At 37.1% G+C, this 15,864-nt stretch overlaps 2 long non-coding RNA genes and 5 other non-coding genes across 7 annotated transcripts; 3 read left to right on the plus strand and 4 right to left on the minus strand.

Moving 5' to 3' along the window:
- On the minus strand, positions 1 to 11,333 carry LOC120480394 (uncharacterized). The gene is made up of 3 exons (XR_016148609.1): positions 11,011 to 11,333; positions 6,129 to 6,284; positions 1 to 754 (listed from the first exon to the last, which is right to left on the minus strand). It is a non-coding gene; the product is annotated as an uncharacterized LOC120480394 (long non-coding RNA).
- trnav-cac (transfer RNA valine (anticodon CAC)) lies at positions 8,607 to 8,679 on the plus strand. Its single transcript has one exon. It is a non-coding gene; the product is annotated as a tRNA-Val (tRNA).
- trnav-aac (transfer RNA valine (anticodon AAC)) lies at positions 9,701 to 9,773 on the minus strand. Its single transcript has one exon. It is a non-coding gene; the product is annotated as a tRNA-Val (tRNA).
- On the minus strand, positions 10,049 to 10,121 carry trnav-cac (transfer RNA valine (anticodon CAC)). The gene has a single exon. It is a non-coding gene; the product is annotated as a tRNA-Val (tRNA).
- Positions 10,154 to 15,106, plus strand: LOC148970444 (uncharacterized). The gene is made up of 3 exons (XR_016148608.1): positions 10,154 to 10,602; positions 11,946 to 12,095; positions 14,962 to 15,106. It is a non-coding gene; the product is annotated as an uncharacterized LOC148970444 (long non-coding RNA).
- trnav-aac (transfer RNA valine (anticodon AAC)) lies at positions 12,358 to 12,430 on the plus strand. Its single transcript has one exon. It is a non-coding gene; the product is annotated as a tRNA-Val (tRNA).
- Positions 14,414 to 14,486, minus strand: trnav-cac (transfer RNA valine (anticodon CAC)). The gene has a single exon. It is a non-coding gene; the product is annotated as a tRNA-Val (tRNA).
- Positions 15,107 to 15,864: the final 758 nt, after the last annotated feature.

A 15,864-nucleotide genomic window follows, 5' to 3' on the forward strand; every position in this document is an offset into this window, starting at 1 on the left:
TTGATTACAAGTCAGTTTATTGAGGCCTGACAGTTTTTCATGCACCTACACAAAACTAAGTATTCATCTTTGATTGCACTTGTAGCATTTAGAATTTCTAAAAGAAAATGAAACCCTTTTCACGGTTACATATTCTCACACATAAACACACAGACACTGTAAAATTCTGAGGCAGAGTGAGCAAGTGTATGATTTATTATGAATTAATATCAATATCTAAGGTTTTGGATGAATTATTAAAGTGGTACATAGCGTTCTTGCTTTAAAGATAAATGTGCATTTTTATATTATTTTATGCGAGGTGTTTTTTATTTCTTTATTTTGCTTCAGCTGTCCATGTTATTGGTATTGAATTTTGTATAATATGTATTCAGTTGAACCAATTGTATATATTTTGATACTGTAAATATTTAGAAAAGCAAATATATATTTGAATGTTAAACTGATTGCTTTGTTCTGGTTTCTAAATAAATTCCATCAACTTAAAATGCAACTGTGACACATTGACTTTGCTAGACTCTAATGAAAAAGTATCCTCAGGAACACATCCAATTGGGGAGTTTCTATTCTTTTAGTTCCTGTATTTCATGCATGCATGCTGGGAATGGACTCGTTCAACTTCAGACTTGTCGCATCATATTCATTCTCTCTCAACGAGGCCCTTTGATTATCCGTTCCTCTCCCATCCAGGATCCAGGGAAGCCTCGCTCTCCTTTGCCTTCAGCTCCTTTCGTGCTTCATTCGCTCAGTGAAGCTGGTGCCAGAAAATATGTCACTGTTTCTTTGGCTCAACAACAATCAGAAGTAGCAACATTATGTAGAATTATGATTCAGACACTTACTTTCCTCCTTATATTCTGTAAATAATAATATATTTGAGGCAAAAGGAGAAACAAATGAATAGAAAGTCTCATATACAAATGAGTACCTGTTTATGCTGCTCCCACTGTCTATCATGTATCATGTTGTTGGCATTTATAACTGTACATGTCCATATACTAATTCTTCACATGAATATGATATGCCGTCAAAATGGTAATAAATTTGGAAGTAATTACAATAATTAACACAAAATTGGTCTATTCTTTTGTTTACTTTGACATACCCGCTCAATTCGCATATTTAGACATAATCAGCTTCATAATCACACGTAATCACCTCAAATGACACACTAATTAAGCTTGTGTTTATCAAGCAGTTGGACTTCACTGCAGATTTTCCCCCTTTTTGCAGTGCCCTGCATCCTGTGGGAGAGGATACAAGTACAAATATAGCTGCGAGCAGCGATGGCGGGCCCAAGCCGGTGGCACCGCAACCCCGGTTCCTTTAGTTACCTAAATGCACCCGGGTGGCGGTGCCGAAGGCTTTGGCCCTTTTATGATTAAATGTTAAAACGGCTTGCCATACTCTGTCATTTCGACTAGTCACAATTATGTTACAGATATCTTAAATGATAATACAAACTATCCAAAATGTAATTACGAATAGACAGAAAGACGTTGTTGATATCTACAATGTTAATTCCGGACAGGCAAACTTAGCTTTTAAATGTTAAAAGGGCTTGCCATACAGGGATGTAGGCTCAGAGAGAGGCTCACCATATTCAAACCAAAATATCTGACTTCCTCTTGGTCCGAGCTAATGACTATGTATTAGAAAGTTGTCCGGCTTGAGGAGTACAATGTATATAGCGATTTTTGTAACTGTAGATAAAACTAACAACCCCACTTTTGTCAAAAGGTGGCGCTATTTAGTCCTTGCACTATGCCCGTTTCTGAAACGTTGCACATGTCTACTGGCTAATAAATGTGATGTATCTGTTGAGTTTCAAGCAATTTCAATTTCAATTTCAATTTGACTGTTGAAAAGAAGTGCGCCGATTAGATACTCAGGATCGGTATCGGCTCTGACACTGCCATCTTTGACGAGGCTGATTCAAATTCTATATTGTGCATATATACTATTCTATGTTAGGCACAAAGGCACAAAAACTTTCTAAAGTACCATAAAGTTTTTGTGTACTGTATTATTAGTGTTCTGAAGCTATTATGTGATATAGAAATTAATATTTAAGTCATTAAATTCAAGAACACAAACTTTTCCCTCTCTGCGCCTGTCAGTCATTCTCCATTCAGCATTCAAACAGCACGTCACATTCGGTTACAGTCAATGATGAAACGATCTTCAAGATGATTGAATGTTAATCCTATTATACTGGATCTTTAAGATAAAGGTCTAAATGTCTATATTTTCGAATGAAGAAACTTTTTCTTGCTGGACTTTATTGCTGTAACTTAACCGTGTTACTTTCTACCGGGTGTCGGACGCTGTCGGTTAGATAACAACACTAGAGTCAGAGCACTATAATTGTTCTTCACGCACACAGTAACTGAAATTTAAAACCTTTAAAAGAGAAGGCTCAATAAACTATTGCATAGATAGATAATGTATAATACACTGTTCATAAATATGTATTTCCTTTGTGCTTTGAACTTTTCAATACGGATTCACTGCGCTGTAACTTCATGTGGCTTCAAGCACATCATTCTCCGCTCGGGATGCACATAAGTGCTTTGTGCTGCACCGTATCGGAGCCGTAATATCATAATGCAGTGACGTAATGACAGATTATTAATTGCCTTTCAATTATATGTTGCTGCGTCATTAAACATCTGTCCTATGCATTTCAAACATTTATAGCAGCCATGGCTATATTTTTTTTATGATTTTTGTTATCTTGTTTTTCATGAATGTATTTTTCAAAAATAAGAGCAATGTGTATTATCTATTATTAATATGGTTTATAATAGCATTTTTGTCATAGATTATGACAAAGTAATCATATGATCCACCAGCGAGGAACCAGCAGAACAGAGTGAACATTCTTTCTGTTTAGTTCAATCCTACTTAATAGGAATTTATTTAAAATGCTCGCTCTACTCCACACCATTAATGTCTTGTGCGGACATTCGTATTTCGACTTTCGATTTTAAGTAAGCGATTTAAAAGCTCCCAAGTCCCAGCGGAGTCACACGTTGATTAACCGGTGGGAATATACACAATAGGCCTACCTGATATTGAACACAAGAGGGCAGTATAGCACTACGTATGACTCAGATTATTATTTTTTTATGAATTTTACAACAATTATGGCTGTTTTTGAACGTAAACATAATTCTTAAATGAAAAAAAGGAAAAATTGGGGAAGTTATAATATTTGTATAATTTAATTTAGAAACAAATGATGTATAATTACATTTTTAGAAGATATGAGGCTTTTAGTGTTTACTTTTTTGACATTACTTTAATCTTTTGCCATAGTTGCACATGTCTACTGGCTAATAAATGTGATGTATCTGTTGAGTTTCAAGCAATTTCAAGCATGCTAAGAGTCCCAAAAGCATCAAAAAAGAATGTTAAAGTTCGATTCGTTGCCACGGCAACAGTATCAAAGATATCAAAAATTCATTCACAGGTCTACATCTGCCGTGTATTTACATTATACAGATGAAGTTTGAAGCAAATCGGTTAAAAATAAGAGATTGGTTTCAAAGCATTTTGAAAGTGACACACTTCCTGCTGCCAGTTGGTGGCGCTATAATTTTGACTCACAATAGTCACATCCATGTGATCGGTCTCTTACAGCGAAAACACTGCTGAAGTTTCATCAAGATCAGTTAATGTATGCTGAAGTTATAACACACATCCTGTTTCATGTTTCTCGCCATAATTTCGTTTCCTCGCCACGGCCAAACCGTTCGAGATATAAAAAATTCCTTGGCACCTTTTCATTCTTAATGTCTTGACTTCACGCTGATCGAGTTTTGTCGAATTTGGTTCAGTGCTCTAGGAGCAATACTTTAAATTCCATTGCATGTGTTTTAAACACAACCCTAAATAGCCGTCTTCCTGTTGGGCTGGGGTAAAAAGTAAGAGTGTGAAGTAGGCTATATATGAAACGATGAGATCTATATGTGTACCAAGTTTCATATTATTACATGCAAGTGTGTTTGATTTTTTGGACCAAATTTTCAGACCAAGTTTATTGACCAAGTTAATCTGATTAATAAACTAATTATATAAAACTATTGTCAATGCACTACAATTAAACTAGTTATATGTCTTTACTTATAAAAAATAAAAATAAAAACTTATTTAAAAAATACCAGGCTTGAGAAATGTATTTTCTTTATGCAGGTCATACACACAGCAGTGAAATGGTTAAGCCCCCTCCCCCTGCACACTCACACACACACAGACAGCCAGCCAGCCAAAGACACAGAGACATGTAGGCTCAGAGTGACCATATTCAAACAAAAATATCTGAGTTTCTGTGGGTCCTAGCTAATAAGTGTAAATTAGAAAGTTGTCCGGCTCGAGGAGTACAATATACATACCAATTTTTGTAACTCTAGTTAAAACTAACAACCCCACTTTTGTCAAAAGGTGGCGCTACTGAGCCCTCACCACGCCCGTTTCTGAAACTTTGCACATGTCTACTGGCTAATAAATGTGATGTGTCTGTCGAGTTTCATGCATTTTGAAGCATGCTAAGGGTCTCAAAAGCATCCTAAAAGCATCCTAAAAGAAGGGTAAAGTTTGATGCGTCGCCACGGCAACAGTTTCAAAGATATCAAGAATCCATTCACAGGTCTACATCTATCGTATGTTTACATTATACAGATGAAGTTTGAAGCAAATCGGGTAAAAATAAAAGGGTGATATCAAAGCATTTTGAAAGTGACACACTTCCTGCTGCCAGTTGGTGGCGCTATAACTTTGACTCACAATAGTCACATCCATGTGATCGTCCTCTTACAGCGAACACACTGCTGAAGTTTCATCAAGATCAGTTAATGTATGCTGAAGTTATAACACACTTCCTGTTTCACGTTTCTCGCCATGATTTCGTTTCCTCGCCACGGACAAACCGTTCGAGATATCAAAAATCCCCTCGCAAACTTTCATCCTCAATGTCTTGACTTCACGCTGACTGAGTTTTAGTCGAATTTGGATCAAAGCTCTAGGAGGAGTATTTGACATTCCATTGCGAGCGTTTTACAAACAAACCTCAATAGCCGACTTCCTGTTGAGCTGGGGTAAAAAGTAAGAGCGCGAGGTATAGATGAAACGATGAGATCAACATGTGTACCGAGTTTCATATTATTACATACAAGCGTGTTTGAGTTATGGACCAAGTGTTCGGACCCCGTTCCAGGGGGCGCTGACGAGCCGCCCTGCCACGCCCGGGTACCATCTTCAGCCCGGCTCTGATGGCCGCGGGTTCTGACCCGTGTGCAAAGTTTCAAGAGTTTTCGAGCATGTTAAGGGCCCCAAAAATGCCCAAAAGGTAGCAGAAAAATAAAAAGAAGAAGAAGAATAATAAATAATCCCAAGGAAAACAATAGGGCCTTCGCCCCTTCAGGGCTTGGGCCCTAATAATGTGACTTGTGTCAGTCACTCGGGCCAGCCAATCGCAGAAGAGACATGCTTGCACCAGCCCCTCCCACAAAAGGAAAGGTGTTGCAGAGATGGAGGTACCATTTAAAAGTTTGGGGTTGGTAAAATTTAAGTTTTTGATCCAAAAACATACAGTAAAAAGAGTAATCTTTTGAAATATTATTATAATTTAAAAGAATTGTTATAATTGTCTATTTGATATAATCTAAAATGTAATTTATTCCTGTGATGGCAAAGCATTACTTCAGTCTTCAGCATTACAAATCATTCTCACATGCTGATTTGTTGCTGAAACATTTATTATTATTATCAATGTTGAAAATAGTTGTTGCTTACTATATTTTCTCAAACCATAATACATTTTATTTCTTTGAAGAATAGAAAGTTCTAAGACAGCATCTATTTGAAATAGAAATAATATAAAAGTCTTTACTGTCATTTCTGATCAATTTAATGCATCGTTCCTTCCTTTTACAAAATAATTACAGACATCCTATTCTAGGTGCATCAAGATTCTGTCAGAGCTTTACTGGAGCAGATAATGTAGTTTATGAATTTCACTAGAAGTAATAAGTATTTGAACAAACTAGACAACAGATCTGATTTGTTACTGTATGTAAACAGAAGACAGAAATACAAAATTGATGGACAGAGTTCCATTAACCTACCAGTGTCGCTCTATGTAGTGTTCGTCACCGTGTGGAAATGGACTGAAGCATCGAGAGGTTTCTTGTGTCAGTGACGAGTGCTGAAAGCAGGATTATAAATGTTCCCATCTCTTTCGCCTCTACCCAGCCTTGTCGAGGCACTGATTGTGTCTTCCTCTACAGGTGGGGTACAATAAATTGGCAAGAGGTGAAAGTGAGAACTAAATTCGTTTGCTCAAAAATGTATCTCAAACTGTTCTTCCTGAAGATGGGAAAATTGCAATACAGCACAACAGTGACCGCCTACTTTTTAGTATTCACAGTTCCGGAAATATTCTTTTTTTTTTCCCCCTTTAAAGGGATAGTTCAACCAAAAGTGAATATTCTGTCATAATTTAATCACTCATGTTGTTCCAAAACTGTATGACTTACTTTCTTCTGTGAAACATGAAAGAAGATATTCAACATTCTTAAAAAAATCAGAAGTCATACAGATTTAGAAAAACATGAGGGTGAGGAAATGATGACTGAATTTTCATTTTTGGGTGAACTATTACTTGTGAACCTAGACTAAAATGTATTTAAAATACCTTTATTTCATACTAGGTATACTATAAGACCATTAACATTTTTACTGACATATCGCTTGAGATTTACTGATATAAAAATTATAATTAAACTTTTGCACAATGTACATTTCTTAATATTAAGCCTAAAACAGTTCACTATTACTAACCCTTACTAAATCAGTATTAGTAAGGATGGTATCATTTCTGTATAATATCAGTCTTTAAATGCAAGTTATTTAAAGTGTACCCAAAATATACTTGCAATAATTACATTTTAGCACAATCAAATACTGTATACTTCAGTATATGTTTAGATGGACCTCAGTATTTCTGAATAACTAAAGTGCATTTAAAAGTGCACAAAATTAGTTGTTCCAATTTAGCAGACTTTAAGTATATCAATTTAGTATACCAAAAGTACAACTGCAGGGTATTTATATTAAGTACATAATATGTAAATGTATTTGTAGTGTACTTAGTATAAAAAAAAAATGTATTTTAAATATATAGTATATTTATTTTTCACTAGGCATCTCTTTAATTTTCCCCACAAGGATTCCAGAAAAAAAATCATGATGAAATGAAAAACAGCTGTCTGATCTACAACTCTTAAAGGTGCAGTAAGCGATTTCTGAGAAACTCTGTTGATATTTGAAATCAACAACAGTGGAAAACTAACAACAGAACTAACAACAGTGGTTCTCGACAGAAAGATTTTAAATCTTCAAAATTTAAAACACTTAAATCATAATTTCTCCCATCTCGGGTGGAAATAAGGGAATAAACCATGGCCATTCAAAAATATGATTGGGTTTCTAAAGATAAAAAGCTTAATGCAAATGGGTGAAGTGTCCCTTTAACAATGTGATTGTGATCGCTACCAAATGTGTTAAGGACCTTTCAGCCTGTGCCATATATAGATTCATGCCAGAACTAGGTATTTATGTTAATATCATTTTGTAAAAGGGGCCTTTGAATATTGTGTTGGACAGTGGGGGGTCTTCGAGTCAAAAAGACTGAGAACCACAGGTCTACAGGAAACACAGTTTCAGAAAACAAAAACTGTTCCATAAAACTAAAATCTGGGTCATCTAGCAGCATGAAATCACATCACTTAAAAGAAGTGTAATTAGTTGAGTGCACTGCTCTAGAGAACACCTCCACTTCTCCCCCCACCACAGCAGACACAGGCAGCTGGAGCCTATTAGAGTAGCTCACTTTGCCTGTCGGATGCTTGAGGGGCCACGCACAAAGCTTGGTACCAGGTACCACTCTTTCAACTTCCTTTACTTTCTCTGCATTTGAAGTTAACCCTATAGGGTTCCAGACCAGGTTAGGACTCATCATTCCATATAATAATAGCTAAAGCTGAACTTCACTTATAAGACAACCAAAATGCAATGTCTCTCAAATGATTACAAATGATTAATGTTTTTTTTTTTTTTTAAAGACAGGTGCACACAAACAAGACCATACAGTTGTAAGGTAAATTTTTACTTGTTCCTTAGCTTGGCTGGTCAAAGAATTATTGTGCTTGCTAGAGTTTGGTGATCACTTTACTGGATGTGTTGGTTGGGAGACAATTCATAACATAACATAATGTTTTCTACAAACATGTACTACTACATGTTCAAATAAAGTATCGCCAAAAAAGTTTCATAAAATTGTGAGCCTCAGATTTCAGCCTTTAAAACATTTTAAGTAACAGGATGGGTCAAAAAGATAAATAATTAAAGGAATGTTATCACATTAGCTTATTTTCCATCAACTGGTTAAAATTTACAATAGTGCATAAAAATTTGGTCTGATTTTCACAAACAAAAAAAAAACAGACGGGCTACATAAAAAGCCTCTTCTTTCCCTATGCTAAAAATAATAAATGTTGCTGAGTTTGGATGGAGGATTCCAGTATAACTTAAATTCCAAGTGTGTTTCCGTAGTGTAGTGGTTATCACGTTCGCCTCACACGCGAAAGGTCCCCGGTTCGAAACCGGGCGGAAACATTATGTGGCATTTTGAAACTAGTGGCTTACTGAAATAGTTCTTCAAATGAAGTTGTTAGACTTTTTAAAAAGTGTAAAATTGATGAGGCGTTCCCACCTACCACTTTTTTGCCTACCACAACAAGAAAGATTTAGCACCAGGTTTCCGTAGGGAGGAAACAATGTGTTGCTTTTTCAAAAGAGCAACTGACTGTTCTTCAAACAGAGGGTTGACGGTTTCAGGGCCCAATCAAGTGGCAACATTCTAATCTGAAACATGAAGCCTACCCGGAAGTGCGAAAAACATACATCGAAAATCCACTAGAGGCCGGTCCCAAAAGGGAGCAAATGTCCATAGACCCCATGTTAAAATGTCCGTTTTCACAGCATAAATTTGTGTTTTAATTCATGGACTTTTATTGTAATATTCAATATGTTCCACGTGCCTGACAACTGTGAGGGGGTGACTTTTTTTCTTACTCGTTAGATTAGATCGTATTTAGATATAAAATGTATGCCAAATAAGGGCGGTTAACTTTGATTGACAGCTGATAACAGGCTGCGCTGAGTGGAATTTGACGTCTCGGCCATGATCTAACACAACACATCATACCACCTCTGTGTCCTTTCTGAACATTTGTATTTTGTATTTCCCAAGATTTTCCAGTATGGCGCCACCCATACCCCCCTTAAACAGCCTTAAACCCGTTCTTCAGAAAGTCTATGGGTGACGTCACAGACGGTTTGTCCATATTTTAAACAGTCTATGGGCCCAATATAATGACCAGCACAGTCAACTACAAGTACTAATTTGGCCTGGTACAGGACACGCCAGCTTAAAGATTCAGACTTGTAACCCGAAGACTCAATATATCTTCAATTCTCCATACCGGTGGGAAAATGCAGGTGGGGGAGTGAATTTATACTCACTGCTCATAATGTGGGTTAAATGCAGAGAAAAAATTCTGAGTATGGGCTACCGTATTTGGCTTAGACGTCAGTTTTTTTCATCAACTGGAGATTAAAAAAAAAATTAAATATTTGTTTCCGCCCGGTCTCGAACCGGGGACCTTTCGCGTGTTAGGCGAACGTGATAACCACTACACTACGGAAACCCATGCAAAAGCTGTCAACTAAACTAGTTTGAGACCTTGTAACTCTTTAGTGACCACTGGTCTAGATAAACTTTTGCCACCTTGAAGTGTTGCTCTTTTGAAAAAGCAACACATTGTTTCCTCCCTACGGAAACCTGGTGCTAAATCTTTCTTGTTGTGGTAGGCAAAAAAGTGGTAGGTGGGAACGCCTCATCAATTTTACACTTTTTAAAAAGCCTAACAACTTCATTTGAAGAACTATTTCAGTGAGCCACTAGTTTCAAAATGCCACATATTGTTTCCGCCCGGTTTCGAACCGGGGACCTTTCGCGTGTGAGGCGAACGTGATAACCACTACACTACGGAAACAGATAGTCTTATTTTAGTCAGACGTTAGTCAGTTAGTCAGACGTTCGAATTCATGAAAAAGCTCAAAAGTTTAGCTCAAAAGTGTGTAGATTTGGAGAAATATTGATATATTCTCAGTTTACATCAAATTTCTATTGACAGGAATAATATTTTATCGAATTTATAGCCAAATGCGTCGATGTAATCATTATGAGCACTGGATACTGATGTACTGTTTTCAATTCATACCAGCAGCCTGAGGGCGCTCTACTGAACATTATAGTCCATATTTGAAACACATGAAGAAGAGCGTTCGACAATGCAGGAAATCCCAAATCCCCGACCACAAACAGAGCTAACAGATCGCTGTAACATGCAGATTATGTTGTTTTGAGGACAATAAACATTGTTCTTCGAGCCATGTCAGGCATTTTCATATTAATCGATTATATGTATGGGGGGGGTGATACTGGTTGGTAAACTAGTGAGTAAAAATGTGGATGTGAGTATTTATTTATTTTGTTCAGTGTGTGTTAATGCATTTTAACTATTATGGATGGGTTGGCTGTAAAACTGAATTGCCCCTTGGGGACTAATAAAGGTATCTGAACTGAACTAAGACCTATCAACAGCGGTTTTGTTACATGGAGGTCCTGATGAAGGAAACCCTTAAGGAATTGTATGTCCGTCTGAAGGATTTAGTGGATAAAACCTTCAGAAAAGACAATGCAGCAGTTTGCAGAGACTGTCATCTTGGAACAGTTTTTGAGAATGTTGTGTCCTGATGTTTTTGTGGTCCGGATGTTTTTGTGGCAGTTAGGCGAAGGGCTGAGCCTTGGAGTTTTGCTTATTGGAACACCTTAAAGGGTTAGTTCACCCAAAAATGAAAATTAAGTCATTAATTACTCACCCCCATGCTGTTCCAACCCCGTAAGACCTTCGTTCATCTTCGGAACACAAATAAATATATTTTTGATTGAATCTGAGAGCTGGATCAGTCCTACATAGAATGCCTAATGGACTGGCTCTTGACAGCCCATAAAGTCATTAAAGAAAAGGTTTAAATATTCCATGTGCCTACAACGGCTCAATTATAAGTTTATCAAGCGACGAGACTACTTTTTGTGCGAAAAAAAACATAAATAACGACTTTATTCGACTATTCTATTACTTCCTTATGGGCGCATGCGCGAGAACTGAGAGACGAGGACGTTCTCATTCGACTACTTTTTGTTACCGGCTGCTCACCACTGAGCAGCCGGTAGTCGAAGGAGAACTTCCTTGTTTTCAGTTCTCGCGCATGCGCCCATAAGGAAGTAATAGAATAGTTGAATAAAGTCGTTATTTATGTTTTTTTTTTTCGCACAAAAAGTAGTCTCGATAAGTAGCTTGATAAACTTATAATTGAGCCGTTGTAGGCACATGGAATATTTAAACCTTTTCTTTAATGACTTTATGGGCCGTCAAGAGCCAGTCCCTTAGGCATTCAATGTAGGACTGATCCAGCTCTCAGATTCAATCAAAAATATATTTATTTGTGTTCCGAAGATGAACGAAGGTCTTACACGGTTGGAACAGCATGGGGGTGAGTAATTTATGACTTAATTTTCATTTTTGGGTGAACTAACCCTTTAAGGGACAAGACTTTTTCTCACAAGACGAGCTCATTGCTAGAAGGGGGTAAGGTTAGCCTAGAAATATAGACGCCCCCTAGCGGCAGCAAGTGTGGTCTAGCAACCCTCCGTTGGCTTCACAATTGTGCAATCACATTGTGTATAGAGTTGGTGGGCAGGGTTGACACAATGACGGCAGAGTTTTGATGGTTCTGTGCTGTGATTTCCATAGGTGATTTCCCTGCTAAACAAACAAGATGCTGCTGGCGAACAGCAGTCTTTCGAATCGGCTTTGGCCGCGACTCTGGATGACTTGGAGTTAAGAGAACATCACTTAAGTCATTCTTAAAAAAGGAAGATGTGTTCGGAGTTTGAGGACCGGGTACGTAAAAAGTTTAATATATCAACTAGCTCCGCTGGTGGGAAAACCATAGACTGTAAAATATAGGGAGGAAACGCATGGGACTCACTCAGCCACAGCTGTTCGTTGCTCTGGTTGGTTAGCACTATCCTATTGCATGCAGAGGGATATTGAAAGACAACCATTTATCCCACCCCTCGGACTGAGGTATGCCAATTGTGAGTTCCCAGACCTAACATCTTGAAATCGGTCTAGCTAGCCGTATCATGGAGCACTCCACAGAGTTTCCGTAGTGTAGTGGTTATCACGTTCGCCTAACACGCGAAAGGTCCCCGGTTCGAGACCGGGCGGAAACAAATTTTTTGATAACCTTTGGACAAAAGAATAATTCTCCAATCTGTGGAGAAAATGTTACACTTTCTGTTTAGAAACAGGGAAAGTAGTTAAGCTTAACATTTCTCCTTTATTCTCTATGATAATGCTTAACATTATGGATGCAATATACTTTGGCCCACAAGTAGGTGTCATGGCGCTGTTTTCACTTTCTAGATGTTTCAAGAAAGATGTAGGGCTAATCGTGAGAAGTTTTTTTATCTTAATCTCATTTGACCTCATTTTACTTGGTACATGAGCACACAAATAAGTACAAGTACTAAGTAGCAGTAATTTTTCAATAATTAAAAACATTTGGATTTCACACTTTTAAATTCTATGGTTATAACTTATAAGTCTCATAATATAATATATAGGTCACACTAGCAAATCCTAGTGGGGGAAGCATGGGGTTTCCGTAGTGTAGTGGTTATCACGTTCGCCTAACACGCGAAAGGTCCCCGATTCGAGACCGGGCGGAAACAGTGTTTTTTAAGTTGCTTAGCTCCTGTTGTTGAATTCATTTGAATATATGCTGAGTCCTTATCCAGTGAAACTGTAGACGGTTGTGTAAAATAAATTGCAATACTGCCTCTCATAAATAACACGAATACTTCACAAAGCAAGTCTTAACAGCTTACAATTAACATCCTACACGAACACCCGTTTGATCGATCTGTAACAGAAATGCAAATAACATATTTCCAAAAAGAAAGTGAAATATTTTCTGCTATAATATTGGCATGCAATTCATCCTCATAAATAAGATGGTAAACAGAACGAAATAATGTACAAAACTAATATTCTCGCCAATATGTCCATCTAACGGAGCAGATATAGCAATTAGATAGTCAGTCAGATAGATAGATAATTAGGGAGATATATAGATAGATCGATACATATTATTTGTCCACTGGGAAAAGTTCATGTTTTCATAGTAAAAATGTCTTCATAATCTACGGAATCATGGTATATGCATTTAGTTTGTTTTATTTTTGATAAAATAACGTATGATGTGTCTCAACCATTCAGAAAGCTGCAAGAAATTACATTTGCGCTGAACTATTTCCCATTTCCAAGTAGATTATAACCGACATCCGTAGCTTGTCAGATGCAGAATTAAATGGATGTAAATAAAATGCCCCATCACAATGCGTATAATGACGCACAATGGCTGATCTCCTTACCTTAATGGCTAACTCCTTGGCCACCTCTTGAATTAATGACTAGACGCTTTTTTTGCCTCGACTTTGATGTCCGACCATTTCTTTTTTTATTTCGGCCACAGTCCGAGGTTGTGAGGCTACAGCATTTACGGCGTCTGCAACCTTTTGCCACTCAAGTGCCTTTTGGCATTAGTAATGCCCACACTGTGCCCTCCAAACAACATTTTTCTCCTCTTTTCCACCTTGCCAACGATAACTTCTACTTCACATTGAGTGAAGTTACATTTTTTTTTTTATTTCCTCTCTGTGTTTAACATGATTTCGCAATTCATGAATATTAACTTTTGGGCGTTTCACGGACTATTTATGGGCAACTATGGGCGTGGCATGAAGCCGCAAAAGCTGCGGTAGATTTAAAACTGATTGCGATTTATGAAGGGAAACATGCGTAGGATGTGCGTGCGCACGGTTTTATAAATCCGAATATTTCTGTGCGTACGCATGTCCTATGTTTCATCCGTACGCCACTTCTGACGCAAATCCTATGCAAAGTTTTATAAATGAGGCCCCTGGTCATCATGTTGGACCCTGAAACTGTGTAAAATCGAATTTTCAGTCAGGTGCTCAATTGAAAAAGCAACACATTGTTTCCGCCATTTTTTTTGTCCCTTTCAAAAAAATATTTCAACGTGGTAGGCCAGCACTCCTCACCGATTTTACTTTTTCAAAAAACTGCCTGTTTTTTTTTTTTTCTTTTTCCAACAATTTTCAGTAAGGCACTCATTTCAAAAAGCCACATTTTGTTTCCGCCCGGTTTCGAACCGGGGACCTTTCGCGTGTGAGGCGAACGTGATAACCACTACACTACGGAAACCCATGCTTCCACACTGGGATTTGTCAATAACTCAAGGACTTTGTGAGTTTATAAAGTAAAAATAAAAATAATATACTTCATGAACTATGTTATGAGACCTATAAGCTATGACCATAGAAAATTTAATGTGAGCAATCCAAATGTTAATAATTATTGAAAAATTACTGCTACTTAGTTGCACTTATTGTGTGCAAATGTACAAAGTAAAATGAGGTCAAATGAGATTAAGATAAAAAACTTCTCACTATTAGCCGTACATCTTTCTTGAAACATCAAGAAAGTGAAAACAGTGCCATGAAACCTACTTGTGGGCGAAAGTATATTGCATCCGTAATGTTAAGCATTACCATAGACATAAAAGAGGAAATGTTAAGCTTAACTACTTTCCCTGTTTCTAAACGGAAAGAGTAACATTTTCTCCACAGGTTATAAAATTATATTTTTTAAAACTTGTTTCCACCCTGTCTCGGACCAGGGGACCTTTCGCGTGTTAAGCGAACGTGATGACCACTACACTACGGAAATGGAAGATGTGTTTGCGGAGGAAAAGTTGGGATCAAACTTGACCCGTCACTGTTTTTCTGTCATTCTCAGGCCAATTCCCTGCTAACTGCATAGATGTGCAGCTCAAAAAAGGTGTTGTATTAGATAGTGAATTTTAAACAGTCTCATTTACATCCTATTGACTTAACATGCAGCTCTGCTATTTTCCAAATTAAGTTAACTTTGTTTTATGGCACAATAAAAAGGAATAATTCCTGATTGAAGAGAACTTGTAACTTTAAAAATATGACATTTTTGCTTACCTCTTCTGTTTTTAAGATGTGTTCAGATATGAACTCTCCTGAGGAGTATATCACATTGATCATTGGAGAAGAAGATAACTTCTCTGAGGTCTTCGGATACAGGTGTCTCTGCAATTGAAATATTAAATATTGACTAGTGCATGTTACAATTTTTTTTCTATTAAAAATATAAGATGTGTAACAAAGGTTAAATTAATATTTTAAGTTAAGTTAGCGAGGCTACCCATTTGACTTTCACTGCAAGAATATACTGTAAACAACATTCCCTTGTTTGTGTTGTTGTCCAGGCTGATGGACCACACAGTGCCCATCCAACCCAAGCAGGAGAGAAGATTGCCAGTGTCGAAGAAACTACACACATGGTCTCTCAACCTTTACAAGAGTGGACTTAAAGAAATGATCATTATAAGCCAAGTAACAAAAATTTTGCTAGGCCTATATATTATTTTAGATAAGTCACGGCCCTCGTTCATTCATTTATTGTTCTTTAATCTTTAATGTTGCTATATTAAATTAAAAATATTAAAATTTTATATTTTTTAATTTGCATAGCAACAGACTAACGTTAGATG

The sequence above is a fragment of the Pimephales promelas genome, chromosome 21 (assembly GCF_988280905.1).
Source record: "Pimephales promelas chromosome 21, fPimPro1.hap1.1, whole genome shotgun sequence".
In the NCBI taxonomy this organism is placed as follows: domain Eukaryota; kingdom Metazoa; phylum Chordata; class Actinopteri; order Cypriniformes; family Leuciscidae; genus Pimephales; species Pimephales promelas.